The 24,182-nt window shown below is 35.5% G+C and overlaps 1 long non-coding RNA gene across 1 annotated transcript; it reads left to right on the top strand.

Moving 5' to 3' along the window:
- Nucleotides 1–10,838: 10,838 nt before the first annotated feature.
- LOC145271034 (uncharacterized) lies at nt 10,839–18,488 on the top strand. Its single transcript, XR_013865665.1, has 2 exons — nt 10,839–11,653; nt 11,739–18,488. It is a non-coding gene; the product is annotated as an uncharacterized LOC145271034 (long non-coding RNA).
- Nucleotides 18,489–24,182: the final 5,694 nt, after the last annotated feature.

Below are 24,182 nucleotides of genomic sequence, written 5' to 3'. Positions count from 1 at the left end.
TTAAAAAAACGACCCTGGTGTCTAACTCTGTCCCGTGGGGAGGCATAGTAAATAGGTACACACACAGACACAGCGACGAACGGACTTGGCGACGCTTTCGATTGTAAATATAAGAGCGTTGTCGGCGGCGACAACCGGAAATGGCAAACCCTGTGTCAGTCAGATTTGTTTATTTCACGCCAATTTGGACCGCGAAATAATTCGTTTTAACTAATGAGACCTGTGGAAATTCTAAGGTTAATCCTTCGGAGTTAAGACAACCAAGCGTAAAAGTTGATATACAAAACAAATATATAATATATAAATGTTACCAAAGGCAAGATAAGTTACTCTTCTACGTACTTGAACAAGTGTTTTAAGTTCTGCTGCGATATTCGTTTTCAGCATACCTGAACAAACTGAGAGTTGGCCCCTTTCATACGCCGCCTGTTCAAACTGTTCAAACATGGTCGCCAGTGATTTACATTTCACAATACACGCATTAATAAAACTTGCTCTAAAACTATTTGTCTTAGCTACTTTTCCTTGCGATATTCGTTTTCAGCATACCTGAATGAGAGTTAGATTCTATAGACCAAGGCAAGTCAACGTGTATATAAAAAAATATTTTCGTTAACAGATACTACACATTGATCGTTTATTTTATTTGATTTGATGTATTTTATATTTATTTATTTTTTATTGATCTTATTTTCATTTAACATTTAATGTTTTGGTGTTGTATTACTGTACACATAGATTCGAAAAAGTTGTAATAAAAACAAATATATAACAAATAAATGTTATCAAAGGCAAGATAAGTTACTTTTCTACCCAACTGGATATATTTTTCGTGTTTTTATTCAATATAACATGTTTATTCAGCCGTAAGTTTGGGAAAAGGTGTTATAAATAAAAACCCAGATAAAATACTGTACAAACTCGATCAATATATGTTACCGTGACATAGGTGGACATATATTCGGCGGGTTTTTAGTAGTATTGTGTATAGTTTTTTATTTATAACACCTTTTCCCAAACTTACCGTGTTAAAGAGAGAATCAGACGCCATTTTGAATGTTCCAATACATCGGTAAACACTATGTTTTTCGAGCTGAATAAACATGTTACCTTGAATAAAAACACAAAAATTATATCCAGTTTGGTAGAAAAGTAACTTATCTTGCCTTTTGATAACATTTATTTGTTATATATTTGTTTTTTGACAACTTTTTCGAATCTATGTGTACAGTAATACAAACCCGATGTTTTTTTTTTATTAAATAGTTAGGTGACTGTACGGAATAGTTACAAAACGCCTTCCTCTCCCCATTTTAAGAACGACTTTCGGAATTGGGGGGAGCCCAATCTCTCCATGGTAAGAACGGCTTTCCAGATTGTGAGGTGTTTTTTTTTCAGAAAGCCGTTCTTATCATGGAGAGATTGAAAGTGTTAATACAAGTTAAATTGAATTTTTATCAGATCTTCTGCTTATTAAATTATTGGACAGAATAGTTAACATGATCCTCTCTACATTAAGAATGGCTTTCTGAACTTTTAAGGTAACGATTTCTTAAAAAAATACAATTTAATAACAAAAAAAAAACAGTTATTTTTACGATCCGAAAGAGGGAGGCGGTGGGAGGGGGAGGAATTGGCGCGTTGAAATAAAATTCGTTGAATTTCAAATTCGCTTCATACCCCCACCCTTCGCCACGTCATGACAGAAACAAAACTTTGACGACATTTCATTTAACTTCCGTTTGACCCCGGGCAAGAGTGCAAACACGTGCGGAGTGTGTGGGTGTGTGGGTGGAAGTTTTATTGTTTTATTACTTTCATAATTTCATTATTTTCCGTCTTTCTCTCCCCCTCTCTCTCTTTCTGTCTCTCTCTCTCTTTCTCCCCCCTCTCTCTGTTTCTCTCTCTCTCTCTCTCTCTCTCTCTCTCTCTCTCTCTCTCTCTCTCTCTCGTGCTCACATGAAATAAACGCGGGAAGAAATATGTTTGGGGGGAATTTGCCATTTCACGAAACGTCGTGGTTAGAGACACATGTATTTTTACTGGGAGTTTTCACTAGAAGAAAGATAAGTAATTTTTGGTATAATTTGTGATTTTATTTCAGCATTTCTTTTATGTAAAATAATAATCTTGTTTTTTTTTTAATGTTTAAAGTGAATAATAAAAAAAAAATGATATTTTATTTAAGTTATTATAATTACCTCGTGTTATTAAACGAAAAAAAAAAAATGAACAGACACTACACATTTCGTTCTTTATATATAATTTTCAATATAATTTATATCTATGTGTACAGTAATACAAACCCTATATTTGTTAATGAATATCACTTAAATAAACCACTCTACAGATGGATGTGATATTTGGAATATGCTGTAACATTGATAAAGACGAACTAAGGAACAGTTACGTCATAGACACAAAATATACGTATGATTATAATAGGAAAAAAACAAAAACCTTCAAAAGTATATGCAGTTATGCTACCGTGCCGAAATAAAAACGGTGTTATTTAGAAATCTATTCTTTGTATTCTAACATTGTAATCAAGTTGTCGTGAAACTTGAATTTCAAATGAAAAAACGAAAAAAACAAAACAAAAAAGGAAATGCAAATACAAAAACACGGTAACATAAATGCATAATTACTAATTATGTCTTTCTGGCTAAACGTAGTAACCGTTTCTTTTTTCTGTATTTGTATAAAAATTAGTACATGTTTTTTATTAGATATTGAAATCCATGTTATTAGGTTGAAATGGGCGCTTCTACACTATTGGGACGAGATTTCAGAATTGTAGGGATGCGAGTTAATGCGACAGTTGATGTTGAATTCGAAAGTGATTTTGGAGCCTTTAAACTGTCATTAATAATAATAAAACAGATACTACACTTTGAATTATTTGCTAATAATTAAAAAAAATATTTTCGTTAACAGATATGACACATTGATCGTTGTTTTTATTTGATTTGATGTTTTTTTATTTTTATTTATTTTTTTATTGATCTTATTTTTATTTAACATTTGATGGTTGTTATTAAATTGTTAGATGCTTGTACGGAATGGTTACAAAACGCCCTCCTCTCTCCATTTTAAGAACGACTTTCGGAATGGCCGTATCCCAATCTCTCCATGTTAAGAACGGCTTTCTAACGCCGACACTTGACTTCGCACCGATACGCGAATGACGATTCATAGAAATTAAAGCTGTTGATTTTATGTATTGAATTTTCCACGACTTTCTCGGCCCTCGTGACAAGATCAAAGTGTAGTATCTGTTCTCTCAGTTACGAAACTGTCCGCCACCGGGTTTCTGGATAGGTTAAGGTGTTTTCATACTAACCTTCGTTAGCAAGGACCGACTCCACATTTGTGGGAGCTTGGACCCGGAAACCGATCCCCTTTTTTGGGAGACTGGAATCTCGGGACCAACACCACTAGCTGGTAGTTGAGACCTGCTTTTGTTGTTTTTTTGCATGCGTTTTTTCTTCGTTCCGGTCTCTTCCCTCTAGAGACAGGGGATGGTCTAATTTCTCCACACTTAATTGCCTGAGCAGCACTGACCTGCCAGGCCCAAACTTTGTCTATCTTCGCTGCTCTCCCAGTGGATCGAGCAGACAGGGCTCTCTTTCTCGCTTCCGTTGGGGTAAGTTAGTGGGTAGTTGGGAGCTTGGACCCGGAAACCGATCCCCTTTTTTGGGAGACTGGAATCTCGGGACCAACACCACTAGCTGGTAATTGAGACCTGCTTTTGTTGGTTTTTTGCATGCGTTTTTTCTTCGTTCCGGTCTCTTCCCTCTAGAGACAGGGGATGGTCTAATTTCTCCACACTTAATTGCCTGAGCAGCACTGACCTGCCAGGCCCAAACTTTATCTATCTTCGCTGCTCTCCCAGTGGATCGAGCAGACAGGGCTCTCTTTCTCGCTTCCGTTGGGGTAAGTTAGTGGGTAGGGTGACGTGGGGTAGGGCGGGTGCTTCGTTTCTGCTCCCCTCTGTGGGCAGGGATTCCTATCCCCTCTCTCTCTTAATTGCGACGCGGCACTCTGGCCCGCTAGCACCCACTGCGTCTTTCTTCTCTGCTCTCCCCCCCTCGCGGGGGGATCTGAGCTGCTAACCCGACATCCCCGTGAGGGGAAGTCAAAAACTCTAATTTCTTCAAAGTCCGCTCCTCCCCCTCCATTCCCCTGGGTTTTCTTTTCCCCCACTACACTTTGGTCTGCGTCAGCGGCCAGTGCAACCGCCACGATGCCAGGCAGGAGGGGTACGTTACCCCAAATGCGCAAGATTTATTAATAAATAATAAACTAGACAAAATACTTTGAGAAATTCGCTCAATATATGTTAACGTGACATAACTTGACATATATTCGGTGGTTTTTTAATAGTATTTTGTCTAGTTTATTATTTATAACACCTTTTCCCGAACTTACCGTGTTAAAGAGACAGTCGGTCGCCATTTAGAATTTTCCAATACATCGGTAAACACTGTATTCTTTTCGAGCTGAATAAACATGTTAAACTGAATAAAAACACGAAAATTATATCCAGTTTGGTAGAAAAGTAATTTATCTTGCCTTTGATAACATTTATTTGTTATATATTTGTTTATTGACAACTTTTTCGAATCTATGTGTACAGTAATACAAACCCTATAATTATTTCATGTCATTAAACGAAAAAAAAAAAAAAGAACAGATACTACACGTTTCCTTTTTTTACAGATATCATTGTCAAATAAAATGTATATTTATTTATAATTTGTTGTATTTTTAATCGTTTGCTGCAAACTTTAAATCGAGTATTAATCTTCTGTTTGAGAATATATGTTAAATTATCGATGGTTTTATATTGTATTTTTTTATTTATTTATAATTTTATTTCAGCATTTATTTAATATAGAATAACCACGTCGCTTATTTAATCATAAATAAAAAAAAAAAAAAAAAAAAAAATTATTCTATAAAAAGCATTTTCATTCCAAAATACTGAAATCGCCATTAAATAACCTGGAAAAGGGTTGATATGGCGTATAAGCAAAAGGCAGACTAAGAAATCAAGGGCAGATAATCGGAAATCTTGATTGTCTCCCTTGACGAACTTGTCTCCACGGAATTTCACGAGTGTTGTGGTCGGCGTTACGGAAATTACCGACCGTTTACTGATTTTATTTGTTTAGTTTTTTTCACCTTTGTTTGGTTGAGAGATGTTTGAGTACTCGTGCAGTTTATTGACCACCGGTGTGAAATATTAACGTCGTATTTATGTGTGCTTTCCACCTAACAGTCGAATGACGTTAAAATTGATTTACACACTCACTTGTAAAGTCGCCAATAGTAAGATGTCCAAAAATTACGAAAAAAGTTTACTCATTTTATTTGTTTAAATATTATATGTAGACTTTCACCTAACAAATTAAAAAATTAGAAGACGTTAATTTAGATTTAAATTAAAAATATTTGTCTGTCTGTCTGTCTATCTATCTAGCTGTACTGTATCTCTCCAACTACATCCTCTGTCTGTCTGTCTCTTTAACCTCGCATCGGCTCTCTGCTTGGTTCCTTATTTCAGCCCACCAAACTGGATATAATTTCCGTGTTTTTATTAAATTAAACATGTTTATTTAGCTCGAAAAAACAGTGTTTACCGATATATTGGAAAATTCAAAATGGCGACCGACTCTATCTTTAACACGGTAAGTTCGGAAAAAGATGTAATAAATAATAAACCAGACAAAATACTGTTAGAAATTCGCTCAATATATGTTAACGTGACATAACTTGACATATATTGGGTGGTTTTTTAATAGTATTTTGTCTAGTTTATTATTTATAACACCTTTTCCCGAACTTACCGTGTTAAAGAGACAGTCGGTCGCCATTTTGAATTTTCCAATACATCGGTAAACACTGTATGCTTTTCGAGCTGAATAAACATGTTAAATTGAATAAAAACACGAAAATTATATCCAGTTTGGTAGAAAAGTAATTTATCTTGCCTTTGATAACATTTATTTGTTATATATTTGTTTATTGACAACTTTTTCGAATCTATGTGTACAGTAATACAAACCCTATAATTATTTCATGTCATTAAACGAAAAAAAAAAAAAGAACAGATACTACACGTTTCCTTTTTTTACAGATATCATTGTCAAATAAAATGTATATTTATTTATAATTTGTTGTATTTTTAATCGTTTGCTGCAAACTTTAAATCGAGTATTAATCTTCTGTTTGAGAATATGTGTTAAATTATCGATGGTTTTATATTGTATTTTTTTATTTATTTATAATTTTATTTCAGCATTTATTTAATATAGAATAACCACGTCGCTTATTTAATCATAAATAAAAAAAAAAAAAAAAAAAATTATTCTATAAAAAGCATTTTCATTCCAAAATACTGAAATCGCCATTAAATAACCTGGAAAAGGGTTGATATGGCGTATAAGCAAAAGGCAGACTAAGAAATCAAGGGCAGATAATCGGAAATCTTGATTGTCTCCCTTGAAGAACTTGTCTCCACGGAATTTCACGAGTGTTGTGGTCGGCGTTACGGAAATTACCGACCGTTTACTCATTTTATTTGTTTAAATAATATTATATGTAGACTTTCACCTAACAAATTAAATAAGAAGACGTTAATTTAGATTTAAATTAAAAATATTTCTCTGTCTGTCTGTCTATCTATCTATCTAGCTGTACTGTATCTCTCCAACTACATCCTCTGTCTGTCTGTCTCTTTAACCTCGCATCGGCTCTCTGCTTGGTTCCTTATTTCAGCCCACCAAATTAGTTCAGTTTTTTTATATTTTTTTTTTATTCATAATTTGATTTCAGTATTTATTTAATATAGAATAACCGGGTGTGTATTAGTACTGGACTGGACACATAGATTCGAAACAGTTGTCAAAAAACAAATATATAACAAATAAATGTTATCAAAGGCAAGATAAATTACTTTTTTACCAAACTGTATATAATTTTCGTGTTTTTATTAAATTAAACATGTTTATTCAGCTCGAAAAAACAGTGTTTACCGATATATTGGAAAATTCAAAATGGCGACCGACTCTATCTTTAACACGGTAAGTTCGGAAAAAGATGTAATAAATAATAAACCAGACAAAATACTGTTAGAAATTCGCTCAATATATGTTAACGTGACATAACTTGACATATATTGGGTGGTTTTTTAATAGTATTTTGTCTAGTTTATTATTTATAACACCTTTTCCCGAACTTACCGTGTTAAAGAGAGAATCGGTCGCCATTTCGAATTGATATTTAAAAAAAAAAAAAAAAAAAAGAATCCTAGCTACTGAGTTGTAGTCGACAATCGTAACATATCCCAAAATTACGAAAATGCAATCATTAAAGAATTTCCTAATTTTTTGTTTATTACAACAACATTGCAAGAGTAAGATTAGTAAATGTGGATGTGTATTTTCCCCCCTAAAGTCCAACCCTATCCTCACCGTGGTAGGGGGGTGTAACGTTGTAGTTGAACAACAACTACACGGCTAAATGGGCTCTGGCAAAACAAAATCCAGGAAATGACGTCCGTCATCTGGTCGTCTTTTTATACGCTTGCATGTGGCGAGCAAAGAAGACGTGTTAAGGAAGGAGCAGGCTGAAAGGAGAACATTCCCCGAACAAAAAAAGAAAAATGGGCCTTACCCTATCCCTTTCCCTTATCCTAACCCTAACCCCTCCCGTTTGCTTCCAAGGCCCCATTTGAGCGTGTTCTCCTCCGCAGGCCTGCTTCTCCAAGTTTCCCCGACTTTGCAGGTAACTGGTTTGGAGGCTTTCTAAAGCTCTTTTATCAGTGTCGGGGTGTTGAGTCCACACTTCCAGCTCAACAAATACCTGCAGTGCAAGGTGCGCTTCTCCGAATTTCCCCGAAGAGGGAGCGACACGTGCTCGTGTTTCTACTGTGTAATGCATGCGTGCCTCCACTTGACTACGGATGACTAGAGTAATACTAAAATAGTTTGTGTGTGCTCACAAGCTGCTTGAAGGGCGCTGGTAATATTATTCCTACTATCTATCAACTACGAGCTGGGGCGGTAATGCAATGATGGACCTCCGATTAATAATATCCGATACGATAGTAGGAATGGCAGTTTTGTGAGCTTTCATAGGCTCTTCCACATTCACGCACAATCTTGTGGTATCTCTCTAGGAATCCTGTTGGGTAGAGAGAACAAGAAGTCCCTTCCCTCGTTTTGGAAGGTTGTTCGCAGCAACGCTTGTTTTATATGGTGCCCTCTTTAGGGAGTTCAACACCTTGTTGTACGGAACCCGATCAAAATCCAGTTAATGATGGCATGAGTTTGTTGCGTCCGTCATCTGGTCGTCTTTTTATACGCTTGCATGTGGCGAGCAGAAAAGACGTGCTCGAGCAGGCTGGAAGGAGAACACTCCCCCGAAAGAGAAAAATGGGCCTCCCTCTCTCCCGTGTGCTTCCATCAAGGCCCAAATTGTGTGTGTTCTCCTTCGCAGGCCTGGTCCTCCAACTTTCCTCGACTTTGCAGGTAACTAATCTGGAGCTTTTCTAAAGCTCTTTTCTCAGTGTCGAGGTGTTGAGTCAACTCCCAGCTCAACAAATACCTGCAGCGCAAGGTGCGCTTTTCCGAATTCCCCCGAAGAGGGAGCGACACGTGCTCGTGTTTCTACTATGTAATTCACGCGTGCCTCCACTCGACTACGGACGACTAGAGTAATACTGCTATTAGTTTGCGTGTGCTCACAAGCTGCTTGAAGGGCGCTGGTAATATTATTCCTACTATCTATCAACTACGAGCTGGGGCGGTAATGCAATGATGGACCTCCGATTAATAATATCCGATACGATAGTAGGAATGGCAGTTTTGTGAGCTTTCATAGGCTCTTCCACATTCACGCACAATCTAGTGGTATCTCTCTAGGAATCCTGTTGGGTAGAGAGAACAAAAAGTCCCTTCCCTCGTTTTGGAAGGTTGTTCACAGCAACGCTTGTTTTATATGGTGACCTCTTTAGGTAGTTCAACACCTTGCTCTCCTTGACTCTTCTCATTGTCGAGGTTCTGAGTCCGGTTCCAGGTGTACAAATAGGTGCAAGTCTGGATAGGGAATCTCCCCAAGTGGGTGAGCCTACGCTCTTTCTTATCAGGCGACACGTGCTCGTGTTACTACATAATGCATGCATGGCTCCATTCGACCAGGAACGACTAGAGTAATACTACCATTAGTTTGTGTGTTCTCACAAGCTGCCTGAAGGGCGCTGGTAATATTATTCCTACTATCTATCAACTACGAGCTGGGGCGGTAATGCAATGATGGACCTCCGATTAATAATATCCGATACGATAGTAGGAATGGCAGTTTTGTGAGCTTTCATCACCTCCTCCTCATTCACGCACAATCTTGTGGTATCTCTCTAGGAATCGTGTTGAGTAGAGAGAACACTTCCGTTTTCTGCTCCGCCTTTTATTCCGAGTAGAAACCGCCTTTTTCGGAGGATGTTCGTAGCAATGCATGTTTTATGTAGCGCTCCACTTTGGGGAGATCATCACCTACCTGGCCAGACTGTCCTTTCCTGTACGGTACCTGGTAACTAGTGGATTCCACCCTTTCCCTCCTTTTTCAGTTTGATGGCGACCACGACCAGCCAGAGGTGAGTAAAGCATCAAGCGTTTCTTCTTTTCGGTTTCAGTTTTTGTAATTGACAAGTTTAATTTTCCTCTTTTGTATTACTGCAGCTTCTAGTTAGAATCAGCACAAGTCCTCAGTTAAGTATTTCTTTCGTTGTGTTGCTAGTGATTAAAACGAATTCCTTTCTGCTTATATTTCCTTTAACCAACTTTAGCAAGTCTAACCAAAAATATTCACCCATGCTTGATCATAACCAGAATTATTTTTCTGTTACAGGTATTTTATTTTATTACTACATAATGCATGCATGGCTCCATTCGACCAGGAACGACTAGAGTAATACTACCATTAGTTTGCGTGTGCTCACAAGCTGCTTGAAGGGCGCTGGTAATATTATTCCTACTATCTATCAACTACGAGCTGGGGCGGTAATGCAATGATGGACCTCCGATTAGTAATATCCGATACGATAGTAGGAATGGCAGTTTTGTGAGCTTTCATAGGCTCTTCCACATTCACGCACAATCTTGTGGTATCTCTCTAGGAATCCTGTTGGGTAGAGAGAACAAGAAGTCCCTTCCCTCGTTTTGGAAGGTTGTTCGCAGCAACGCTTGTTTTATATGGTGCCCTCTTTAGGGAGTTCAACACCTTGTTGTACGGAACCCGATCAAAATCCAGTTAATGATGGCATGAGTTTGTTGCGTCCGTCATCTGGTCGTCTTTTTATACGCTTGCATGTGGCGAGCAGAAAAGACGTGCTCGAGCAGGCTGGAAGGAGAACACTCCCCCGAAAGAGAAAAATGGGCCTCCCTCTCTCCCGTGTGCTTCCATCAAGGCCCAAATTGTGTGTGTTCTCCTTCGCAGGCCTGGTCCTCCAACTTTCCTCGACTTTGCAGGTAACTAATCTGGAGCTTTTCTAAAGCTCTTTTCTCAGTGTCGAGGTGTTGAGTCAACTCCCAGCTCAACAAATACCTGCAGCGCAAGGTGCGCTTTTCCGAATTCCCCCGAAGAGGGAGCGACACGTGCTCGTGTTTCTACTATGTAATTCACGCGTGCCTCCACTCGACTACGGACGACTAGAGTAATACTGCTATTAGTTTGCGTGTGCTCACAAGCTGCTTGAAGGGCGCTGGTAATATTATTCCTACTATCTATCAACTATGAGCTGGGGCGGTAATGCAATGATGGACCTCCGATTAATAATATCCGATACGATAGTAGGAATGGCAGTTTTGTGAGCTTTCATAGGCTCTTCCACATTCACGCACAATCTAGTGGTATCTCTCTAGGAATCCTGTTGGGTAGAGAGAACAAAAAGTCCCTTCCCTCGTTTTGGAAGGTTGTTCACAGCAACGCTTGTTTTATATGGTGACCTCTTTAGGTAGTTCAACACCTTGCTCTCCTTGACTCTTCTCATTGTCGAGGTTCTGAGTCCGGTTCCAGGTGTACAAATAGGTGCAAGTCTGGATAGGGAATCTCCCCAAGTGGGTGAGCCTACGCTCTTTCTTATCAGGCGACACGTGCTCGTGTTACTACATAATGCATGCATGGCTCCATTCGACCAGGAACGACTAGAGTAATACTACCATTAGTTTGTGTGTTCTCACAAGCTGCCTGAAGGGCGCTGGTAATATTATTCCTACTATCTATCAACTACGAGCTGGGGCGGTAATGCAATGATGGACCTCCGATTAATAATATCCGATACGATAGTAGGAATGGCAGTTTTGTGAGCTTTCATCACCTCCTCCTCATTCACGCACAATCTTGTGGTATCTCTCTAGGAATCGTGTTGAGTAGAGAGAACACTTCCGTTTTCTGCTCCGCCTTTTATTCTGAGTAGAAACCGCCTTTTTCGGAGGATGTTCGTAGCAATGCATGTTTTATGTAGCGCTCCACTTTGGGGAGATCATCACCTACCTGCCCAGACTGTCCTTTCCTGTACGGTACCTGGTAACTAGTGGATTCCACCCTTTCCCTCCTTTTTCAGTTTGATGGCGACCACGACCAGCCAGAGGTGAGTAAAGCATCAAGCGTTTCTTCTTTTCGATTTCAGTTTTTGTAATTGACAAGTTTAATTTTCCTCTTTTCCATTACTGCAGCTTCTAGTTAGAATCAGCACAATCCTCAGGTAAGTATTTCTTTCGTTGTGTTGCTAGTGATTAAAACGAATTCCTTTCTGCTTATATTTCCTTTAACCAACTTTAGCAAGTCTAACCGAAAATATTCACCCATGCTTGATCATAGCCAGAATTATTTTTCTGTTACAGGTATTTTATTTTAATAAAAATTAACAAAATAATTAACATACACTCAGTAAAATGCAATGTACTAAAGTAACATAAATAAAACAAAAACAAAATGTAAAAATAATAATGCAAAATACAAGTAGTTATTACAGGTTTCAACAGCAACAGCCATGACCCTGTCATCCCAATATTGGATGCAGTTCCAGAAAGTCATAAAGTAAGTATTGATATCTTCTTCTAATTATAATTTTTTAAAAAAAGAAAATTTCACAAAAAATAAAATACTGTGATCTAAAGGAAAATAAACCGAAAACAAAATGTAAAAATAATAATGCAAAATACAAGTAGTTATTACAGGTTTCAACAGCAACAGCCATGACCCTGTCATCCCAATATTGGATGCAGTTCCAGAAAGTCATAAAGTAAGTATTGATATCTTCTAATTATAATTTTTTTAAAAAAGAAAATTTCACAAAAAATAAAATACTGTGATCTAAAGGAAAATAAACCGAAAAAAATAAATGTAAAAATAATAATGCAAAATACAAGTAGTTATTACAGGTTTCAACAGCAACAGCCATGACCCTGTCATCCCAATATTGGATGCAGTTCCAGAAAGTCATAAAGTAAGTATTGATATCTTCTTCTAATTATAATTGTTTAAAAAAAGAAAATTTCACAAAAAATAAAATACTGTGATCTAAAGGAAAATAAACCGAAAACAAAATGTAAAAATAATAATGCAAAATACAAGTAGTTATTACAGGTTTCAACAGCAACAGCCATGACCCTGTCATCCCAATATTGGATGCAGTTCCAGAAAGTCATAAAGTAAGTATTGATATCTTCTTCTAATTATAATTTTTTAAAAAAAGAAAATTTCACAAAAAATAAAATACTGTGATCTAAAGGAAAATAAACCGAAAACAAAATGTAAAAATAATAATGCAAAATACAAGTAGTTATTACAGGTTTCAACAGCAACAGCCATGACCCTGTCATCCCAATATTGGATGCAGTTCCAGAAAGTCATAAAGTAAGTATTGATATCTTCTTCTAATTATAATTGTTTAAAAAAAGAAAATTTCACAAAAAATAAAATACTGTGATCTAAAGGAAAATAAACCTAAAAAAAAATGTAAAAATAATAATGCAAAATACAAGTAGTTATTACAGGTTTCAACAGCAACAGCCATGACCCTGTCATCCCAATATTGGATGCAGTTCCAGAAAGTCATAAAGTAAGTATTGATATCTTCTTCTAATTATAATTTTTAAAAAAAAGAAAATTTCACAAAAAATAAAATACTGTGATCTAAAGGAAAATAAATAAAACAAACAAACCAAAAAAAGAAAAAAACAATTAAAAAAAAAGAAAAAGTTATTCAAGTTTTCAGCACCAGCAGCAGCAACACCCATGACCCCTCTCATCCCCATCTTGGAAGCAGTTCCAGAAATTCCTAAAGTAAGTAATAATATATTTTTTTTTTTATAAGCAACTCCAACTTCCCATCGAATTCATAAAGGTTTCATTTATTGTATCAATGTGTCTTGGTGGTGCTGCAACCACTACCTTGATTTATTTCTAATTTTCTAGTGATTGTTGAGACTTCAGGACTCTAAACCACCTTTTAGCACTTGTTTTGTACCAGCTGCTGAATTTGCTTTGTTTTAGATGGGTTTCAGTTAATTTCTTAATTTACTTGATTTCTTTTTTGTCTAATGACTTTTGATGATTCCAGCTTCTAATTAGCCCTTTCTTTTCTTGTTCTCCAGTACCGTTGAACATTACTCGCTTTTTTCGCACCTGATAAATTTTGCTAATTTCTTTTTTCTCTTTTTGTTCCAGACTTTATCCTGTCTATTAACTTTTATTCTCTTTCTAGTTCTCTTGCAGCGTTGAACATTACTTGTTTTTTTAGTTATTTTTACTAATGAGTGTTGAGACTTGAAGATTCTAAAAGAGCATTTCTTTACAGCACCTGATGAATTTTTTCTTATAATGTCCTATTTACTTGATTTCTTTTTTGTCTAATGACTTTTGATTAGGGGTAGGCTATAGAAACAAAATTTTTCAAATAAATGCCAAAACTGGCTTATTACCTTCATTTATATGTAAATAGATGGGAACAAGTGATTTTGTTCAAACGGGTCAAAATTGGAGGGTCGCTGGCCCCAAACGTGATTTGACCGCGTCAACGCGTGAAAATAGCCCAAATTTCGGCCCCGAACACACTTAATCATTTATTGAAAGCCACAGGGTGCATTTTTTCGCTATAAATGCATTTGTATCATTAAATCTAACATTCCCATTGGCTATCCCACAAGTAGGGTTTTTTTTTTTTTAGGGTATCTCAGAGTCCAAAATGGGTCAAATTACCCCAAAATTAGCCAAAAATGGTCGGAAATCACAGATTTTCCAAAATGCACATCCCATGGGCTCAAAGACACCTCTACATGGCAGAAACTGTTGGGAAATGCTTGAAGCAGGCACTCTCCTAACTTTTGCACTGTTAATGAGGGGTATAAGGACCTTTAAAAGGGGCTAAATATGGCCGATTTAGCCAATGAGTCAAAAAGTCCCTAAGAATCAACATAGGTTGTCAAAAAGGGGCTTAATTTGAGTTATAGATGGAAAATTACCAAATAAGGAAATGTTTTCTTTCTGTATCAATGGAATGGCATCTTTAAATAGTCACGATAACATTGCATAGCATTAATTGTGAATTTGATTGAACTAAGATTATAATTACGACGATTGGACTTATCTTCTGCTTGATTCTCTTCCAACTGAGGCTGAATGTGTTCAAGCTGTGCAGCAACATCATGCTGCCAAATATGGTACCACGACACAGAAAAATCATATTGACCAGTTCTCCTTGCGATTACTACAATTGTGGCAGAAAGCCTTTGGAAGTGATGTTCGTTATGTTACAATACCTGGGATAAAACATAAACTTGATCGATGGCTAAAAATTTACGATAAAGATGTCTACGAAGCAAAGGGTTCCAGACGTGTGAATATAATTAAATGGAAACGAGAGCACCATGTCCTTCTCAATATACTTTCAAAAGATGTGAATCCTGATGAATTTGATGTACATGAACGAAGATTCTTTGCCGATCAAAAGTCTCTCTCTCTCGCAAATGGCTCATTGTGCCAGAGCATGATACCTCAAACAATTTGAACTACTCATTAAACAGATCGGGTACAATCCGTAGCACTGTCCCATGTACCGAGATCGCCAGCCAAACACATGTCACTTACAATCTGCGAACTGGTGCACGGAATTTCCAGGAGTCAATCAAAATAGCTGTAGCAAATTCCTGTGCTGCAGCCAACATTTAATGCATTATATTGATATTTTACTGTTGAATGATTTTAAAGTAATGTGAAGTGAAGCTGTGTCTTGAAATAAGAAAATAATTCCTTTGCTAATTACTCATAGCTTTTATCAAGTTATTCAATATATTGGTTACAAATCTAGAAATAGCGAATCGAGGGCCATTTTCATCAATTTTGGGGTAACTATGAGAACACTATGAATTCAGACTCTTCTTGGACAGCATTTTATTGACATTCAATGTTCAATTTACAATTAATTACTTTCTGAGAAGTTGATGTAGTAAAGTTACAATGTTTCTAAACAGTATCATTGATGAATGAACTAATGATTCATATGTTATGTACCGTAAAGCGTAATTTTGTCATTTTTGGATTGTTTTGACCCTTTTTACATCCCCCAAAGATCTCTAAATACAAATGGAAGTCTTCCAACTGTAAAAAGCCATACAGGAGTTTTTATAGGAGCCCGATGAGATATAATACCTGCATTTTGGGGATTATCCGTGATTTTCATTCATTTTTGGCTAATTTTTGGGTAAATTTGACCCATTTTGAACCCTTAAGATACCTTGAAAAGCCCTATATAGGTGGGATAGAATGTTAGATTTAAATTTATAGAGCCATTTATGGTCAAAAATTGCACCCTGTGTGTCTTGGGAGGTGCATTTTGGAAAATCCGTGATTTCCAACCATTTTTGGCTAGTTTTGGGGTAATTTTGACCCATTTTGGACTCTGAGATACCCTAAAAAAAAAACCCCTACTTGTGAGATAGCCAATGGGAATGTTAGATTTAATGATACAAATGCATTTATAGTCAAAAAATGCATCCTGTGGCTTTCAATAAATGATTAAGTGTGTTCGGGGCCGAAATTTGGGCCATTTTCACGTGTTGACGCGGTCAAATCACGTTTGGGGCCAGCGACCCTCCAATTTTTTTGTTCCCATCTATTTACATATAATAAGCCACTTTTGGCATTTATTTGAAAAATTTTGTTTCTATAGCCTACCCCTATTTTGATGATTCCAGCTTCTAATTGGCCCTTTCTTTTCTTGTTCTCCAGTACCGTTGAACATTACTCGCTTTTTTCGCACCTGATAAATTTCGCTAATTTCTTTTTTCTCTTTTTGTTCCAGACTTTATCCTGTCTATTAACTTTTATTCTCTTTCTAGTTCTCTTGCAGCGTTGAACATTACTTGTTTTTTTTACTTATTTTTACCATACGCACAGATTTGGTAAAGTTAGCCGAAAACAATTATATATAACATTTCTTCAGTTTGAACTCATTTTTGCCGAGAGAGATAGGTTTCCTTGTTCATGTGGATTTGTATGTAAATGCATGAACAATATGCTTTGTAATTATATACAAATATTTACATTACTATTTTTTTTTTTTTTTTTTTATTACAATTTCACCCCAAACAAGGCACTTTGCCACTATCAGGGGGAAACATCTACTAGGGTACTATGTAGGGATTTGGGCAGGGAAGGTGTTGGTTCACGTTGCACTTGAACTTATGCATGTCAGTACAGTTGGGGAAGCAGTGACCTGGAATGGAATTCCAAATTCTAGCAGTTCTGGGGAAGAAACTACTGGAGTAGAAAGATCTTTTAAATGTAGGGATCTCTACAGTGTGGGGGTGGGATTTTGCAGCTTGTCAGGTCTGTCGAGGGTGTTTACGTTGTGGGGGCACAAGTGCTTGCAGTTCATCAGAGCATTCACCATTATAATACTTGTAGAACAGGCAGAGGGATGCAACGTTTCGACGATGGGACAGAGGCTGAAGCTTAGATGCCAGTTTAGGGCCTATCAGATTTGCGACTCTCTTTTGAACCCTGTCAAGGAGTGAGAGACTAGTAGCCGATGCACCAGCCCAAATATGACAGCAATACTCCATACATGGGCGAATAGTGGCCTTGAGAGAGAGCCCACCTTCCTCGCAGCGGCCCTGGCAATGCTCTCGATATAATTGTTCCAGCTATAATTATCATTTTCATTATGGATCAGTAATATAATTTTACTACTGTTAATATATTCTAATAAATTATAATATATTAAATAACTATAAAAACTAAAACTAATAATTAAAAACAAAAAAAATCATGATTAGATACTAAAACATAACTTATAAATTAGCGCTAAATTAAATTATAACTGATCAAATAATAAACACTAAACCTCGACATAAATGTAAATATCAAAATGTTAAATTGTATAAATACTGAAAGATTAAACACTAATACTAAAATAATACTTTAAAACCAAAAATATACCAGAGAATAAGTGATAAGCTGTTCTAAAAATATCTTGCTGATCCATATAAAAAAATGATAATAATAATGGCATATTAAAAATTAGCAATTATTAGAATAACGATTGCGCTCAAATTCGAGTTTGCCCTTTACACGCCTTTGCAGTAATATTTATGCCCCAAAACTGAAAAATGTGGCTGATTACTTGGACCTGAAAGTTCTAAACTAGCATAATTGTCTGGCATCTCAGTACTTTGTACAAAACTAGCATTTTAGCCGTGGGAGTTTGGGGGTTTTGTGTTGAGCCAAACAAGGAAAAACGCGTGGTAGCAGGGAGGAAGGCTAGAACCCGTTACGTGTTTGCGTGTATGACCACTGGCAGTGACGTAGGTTTAAATTAAAGCTAGAGAAAAGAAAGCACGGCATGACTTACAAATACATCGTGGATTAAAGCAACCCCCTAGCTATTTGTCGCGTGAAGTAATAATTACACTTATATATATTTTTCCTTTATTTTTAACTTTGACACAGTAACCATTATTGATTAAGGGTCATATGAATTTATTACGTTAGATCCATGGCCAAGGAAACTATATCTAACATTTCAATGGTTTATACTATAAGTTGTACACTTTCACTTTTATAGATATATCCATTTCAAAATTACTCGGACTTGTAGCGACATGATTCCATTTCCGTTGGATTAAAACTTGTCTCTTTTTTCTTTTTTTTTTTTTTAGCAACCAGCCGAAACTTCTCCCAGAAGAAGACCACTCCCATCCAAAATTTCTACAAGAACAGGATAGCCGCCGCCACTTCAGGGTCCTGGATATGACCTTAAACTGTATCCGATGGTAAAGCTCCATAAGCGGGCTTGGGGAGTGTGGAGCCACCCTTTAATTACCATTGCTCCCAGGTCCACTCTGACCCGGAGTGGTAGTACCTGTTAGGGTCCCCACTGTGGGTTACATATTTTTCTTCTAATAAACCTTTTAAAACTATAAGTCTATTTTCTGTGTTATCTATTTGTTATACATCATGTTTATTGATATCTGGTAAACGATTTATAAGCCCCGAATTTAATTGTGATATTCGTTTTCAGCATACTCGAAAACATTAAAAAAAAATCGACATAGAATTACATATCAAATATAAAAAAAAAAAAAGAAGCTAACCCTGACCCCCAGCCCTAATCCATCCTAGAGACAATTTGATCAAAGAGGAGCAGCATGAATATCAGCAATAATGTATGCAAAAAAAAAAAAAATTACTTAATATTGGTTTGAACTATAAAGAACTCTGCACTTGGTGAGTTTTGGTCATTTTTGGATATATTACTATTTTCGGCATGACCATTAAATACTTAATATTGGTTTTGTCTTTAAAAGTCAAACAGCATTTTTGAAGTAGTTTTTAACAAACATACAAATTACTTTGAACTATAAAGAACTCTGCACTTGTAGAGTTTTCGTAATTTTTGGATATATTACTATTTTCGACGTGACAATTAACTACGTATGGAGGTTGGCTTTGTTTTAATATGCAGGGAGACGACGGTCTCATGACAGTCACCTCGGTCTTGTTCTAATTTGAGCCTGAACACTTGTTATGTTCCAAAGTAAATAAACGCTTTAAAATAAGTTAAAACAAAAAGAACTTCTCAGATATTAATCAAGGCAGATAATTCAAGTCAGAGTTACCTTTAGGAAACCATATGAAAATATACTCACAAATACATGTATATATATATGTGTGTGCTTTCTCAAGGGAGATAATAAAAATAAGAGTTATCTCCCTTTAAAAAAACATGAAAATGTACTAACAAATATATATATATATATATAGTAATTTATGAAATATATATGGCGATTAAGCTACACTGAATATTCGGCGTTTCATCCACTATAGGATTTGTCAGGCTAACGAATCCTATAGTGGATGAAACGCCGAATATTCAGTGTAGCTTAATCGCCATATATGTTTCATAAATTACTAACGAGCTCTACCAACGTATTGAGCAGTTTTGAAGTAAATACTTAAAGTTTATGCATAAATCTATACTTTCGTATATTAATTTTATGTGAGTAAATGAAGTAGTTATATATATATATATATATACAACTTCTTAATTTACTCACCTAAAATTAATATACGAATATTCGTTTTCAGCATTCCTGACCAAATTGAGGGTTGGCCCCTTTCATATTCCGGCTGTACAAACATGGTCACCAGTGATTTACATGTCAAAATACACACATTAATAAAACTAGATCCAAAACTATTTGTCTCTGCTAATTTTCATTGCGATATTCGTTTTCAGCATACCTGAACAAACTGACGGTTGGCCCCATGTTTAACTGGCTTAACAAAGTCACTTTTTCCTGATTAAAACATTTTAATTTGAACCAATGACCCAACGGGTCAATTTTTTCAAAATCTTTTTTTTTTTTTTATTAATCTTTTTTGGGTTTGTATTACTATTATTATTGAACAACAATAAAGTATTTTTTTAACAAAATTCTCATTGCACCCCCAGGGGCTCTAAAGGGGTCAAAAATGCCCCAAAATGACACTTTTTCCCCATAACTTTGTATCCGTCCATTAGATTTCACTGAAACTTGGTCAAAATGTGAGGGAAATTGGTTTCAAATATACATTCAGTATCAAATATATATTCAGTATCGCTGACTCTGGCAAAATTATGGTTTGCGTCCCCCCAAGAACTGGACTTAGTCGATTTTTGACAAAATTTAAAAACAAAAAAAATTGCCTCACAGACCATGACACATTTTTGGTCATCGATCCCTCTAATTTCACTCGTAGAGAGGGGGGGACACGCATGCACGGCTTGTTACATTTACACTTTTATGGAGATCGTTAAAATCATATGAAAATTTTTTTTCAATTATTTTTGTGAAAAACATTTAATAAACAATTCTTAATTCATATTCGTATCACAATACAACAATGTCATTAGCCCGATAAATTTAATTTTTCTGATATATTGGTGTATGAAATACAGGCTTAAGGTTAAACATACAAAATATATTGGTCACCTGACTTATCGGAGAGGGACCTATGTTTTTATTGACGTCATTTTGTCCATTGTTTTTCATCTGGTAGTTTGGATGATTCCTGGATAGCCGTCCATTACTTTTTTCTGAAATGTTGCCACAAGTTGTACTTCAATACGTAGATGCTGATGCAATTCTTTATCTATATAAAAGCCAGGTACGTCCAAAGATGGCGTACTGTTGCCACATCTGGGCAGGAGCTGCTAGAAAGGAGGGGATGTCCTTTTCTCTTCTCTGCAACCTCTTTCTCACAGAAGAGATGCTGCGAGTTTGTTTCTGCTTTATCATTATTTTCATGGCAGGTGCTTGACTGAGCTCCAATCTATGCCCCCCCCCTCGCCAAACTTTCACAAGAAACACCCGTCTAGCAGAAAACACTATCAATAATTACCCCCACTCTTTATCTGTGCCTAAACCTAAACATAGATTCCATGAACAAAGCTTTCTCAGAACTGCACGCCTGTAGAATTGTCTTCCGTTTTCCTGCTTTCCAGCTGACTACAATATGGTTGTCTTCAAGTCTAACGTAAACAAGTTTTTGATGAGCTGTTCCATATAAGTTAACAAATTTACCGAATTTCCATTACTAACAGTTACTATATTGTCCAATTTCTACGGTACTCTTTAACCCTTATCCTCGAGTGGCCTCTTGGCCTTGAAAAGTGGTGATGTCTATGTAAAAAAAAAAAAAAAAAAAGTGTACAACAATAAAGTTAAACGCCCCAAAGTGGCAAAAAATGACACCTTTGCTCCATAACTCCATCCATTAGATTTCACTGAAACTTGATCAAAATGTGAAGACAATTGTTCCAACTATACATTCAGTATCGCTGACCCTGGCAAAATTCTGGTTTGTGTCCCCCAGCAGCTGAACTTAATCGTTTTTTTTTTTTTTGTTATTTTTTTTTATAAAAATTAAAAACAAAAAAGTCGTCTCACGAAGCACGACTTATTTTTGGTCATCAATCCCTCACATTCCCCTCGTAGAGAGGGGGGGGACACAACACGCGCGGCTTGTTTTTTTCTAATTATTTTATCATTGCAATAATTCCCAAATGATATCCATGATGTATGAAAATCTCGTTTGTACTACTATACACATAGATTTGAAAAAGTTGTCAAAAAAACAAATATATAACAAATAAATGTTATCAAAGGCAAGATAAGTTACTTTTCTACCTAACTGGATAATTTTTAATGTTTTTATTTAATGTAACATTTTTATTCAGCTCGAAAAACGTACAGTGTTTACCAACGTATTGGAAAATTTAAAATGGCGACTCTCTCTTTGACACGGTAAGTTTGAGAAAAGGAGTTAAAAATAAAAAAAACTATACAAAATACTGCTAAAAACCCACCGAATATATGTCAGCCTATGTCACGGTAACATATAATGAGCGAGTTTCTAACAGTATTTTGTGTAGTTTTTTATTTTAACTCTTTTCCCCAAACTTACCGTTTCAAGAGAGTCAGGCGCCATTTTAAATTTTCCAATACATCGGTAAACACTGTTTATCGAGCTGAATAAACATGTTACATTAAATAAAAACACTAGAAAATTATATCCAGTAAGGTAGAAAAGTAACTTATCTTGCCTTTGATAACATTTATTTGTTATATATTTGTTTTTTTGACAACTTTTTCGAATCTATGTGTATAGTAATACAAACCCTCAAAATCTATATCAATATTCTTGAAATTTTTAAAGCAGTTAGAAAACTCATCAAACTATAATTAGGAAGCTTTTTATTTCGTTATTTTTTTTTTCTATTTATTAAGTGAAAGGTATTTTTTACGAGTTGCTCCAGCATAAACAGCCTATGGAATAAACATCTTCAACCTCGAAAATAGAAATCAACAAATTTATGGAATTTGGTGCTTCTGCATTTATTGAACCGTGTTATTTTTAAATAGTATTTTCAAGTTAAATTAAAGTTTTACGACATTTTTATTTTATTAATTTGTTAACTGATAGTACAGAATAGTTACAAAACACCCTCCTCTCCCCATGTTAAGAATGGCTTTCGAAATAATAGCATTATTATTTCAGCACGGTTCAATAAGTGCACAAGTACCTGGAATTTTCTTCGAAATTTCGTAACGCAGCTTATCAAATTAAAACTAAATATAACATTTGCTGACTTATTTTACCTGTTGAATACACATACCCACTAATATATATATATATATATATATATATATATAACTTTCTGTAAGACATTTATTTGAAATGGAAACGGCATTTTGCAGTTAAGACAACAAAACAAAAATGAAGTAACGTTTCGTATTTCAATCCAGAGGTACGAAAAAGTTGTCAAAAACAAATGTTATCAAAGGTAAGATAAGTTTACGTTTCTACCTAACTGGATACTTTTTAGTTTTTTTTTTTTGTTTTTGTTTTTTTTTGCTTTTTTTAATGTCGAACTGAATAAATATGTTACATTTAAATAAAAACAGTAAAAACTTATTCAGTTAGGTAGAAAAGTAACTTATCTTGCTTAATGCTTTGCATAACATTTATTTGTTATATATACATATTTTTTTTTTTGACAGAAGTTTACATATTTAATAGTAATGCGATATTCCAAATTTAATCCATAACATTTTCAAAAGCCAATAATTATGAAGTACTAACAGTAAATATGAGTCATGAATGCTCTCTTTGAAAAAAAAGCTCTCTTAACCTCACCTATAACCCCAGTCTCCTCCTAAAACACTCTTTAACCCTAACAATAACCCTAAGTTCGAGTGGCAAGCCCCCCTCAACAAAATACCTCTGTAAGCCACATACAAGCATCTAAAACAAACAAACAAAAAATAGATCCTTCCTTAAAGAAAAATGCACATGATTTATCTCCCATAAAAATTAACTGTCCTAAAATGCTAGAATGGCCTGGAAATGATGAATTATTTTGCATTAAATTTTTGTGAAACTAACCGCCCCCCCCCCTCTAATGTTGTTTTTGTTGTTTTTGTCAAGTCTTCAGTATGTTCACACATAATTTTCCTTAGCCCTACAATTAATTCAAAGTCCGAATGGCAACCCCCCCCCCATATTCTCATTGCATAGAAACCCTCTTAAAACCACACATAATCGTCTTAAAAAAACAAAGCATACAGGATTTATCCCCCATAGAAAAAAAAAAAAGTTAACTGCCCTAAAACGCTAGAATGACATGTAATGGGGAATTATTTTACATTAAATTCTAAAATAATTTGTTTATCTTTCATTAAAGTTTTTCATGGCATTTCATACATAATTACTTAAAAAGGTAGAATCACATTTTGGAGGGGTGGTCAGAAGGGGTTGGGTGGGGTTAAACAGAAGGTGTTAATCGACAATAATACCAAAGAAATATTGCAATATATTCATTTTTAAATGGTCTTATGTTTAGATTTAAGTTTTTTGTACATAAAGCACATTACAATTCAACTTTGAGTTCTCCAACTTCTTTTCTGTTTATGAATACATGGCATTTTTAAGGAATTGCAGCATATTTATGCACATTTACTGCAGATTATTTGGAAACCATGAACTTTGGGAGATTTTCAGTTGCATATTCTGATTCCTTGCACAAAAATACACTTATATGGTAAATTTCATTTCTTAGTCTTGCGTTTGAA

This window comes from Euprymna scolopes, chromosome 46 (assembly GCF_053919585.1).
Source record: "Euprymna scolopes isolate OS-2025 chromosome 46, ASM5391958v1, whole genome shotgun sequence".
NCBI classification, from domain to species: Eukaryota; Metazoa; Mollusca; class Cephalopoda; order Sepiida; family Sepiolidae; genus Euprymna; species Euprymna scolopes.
Note: the sequence above shows the minus strand (reverse complement) of the source record. Positions and strands in the feature narration are given on the sequence as shown.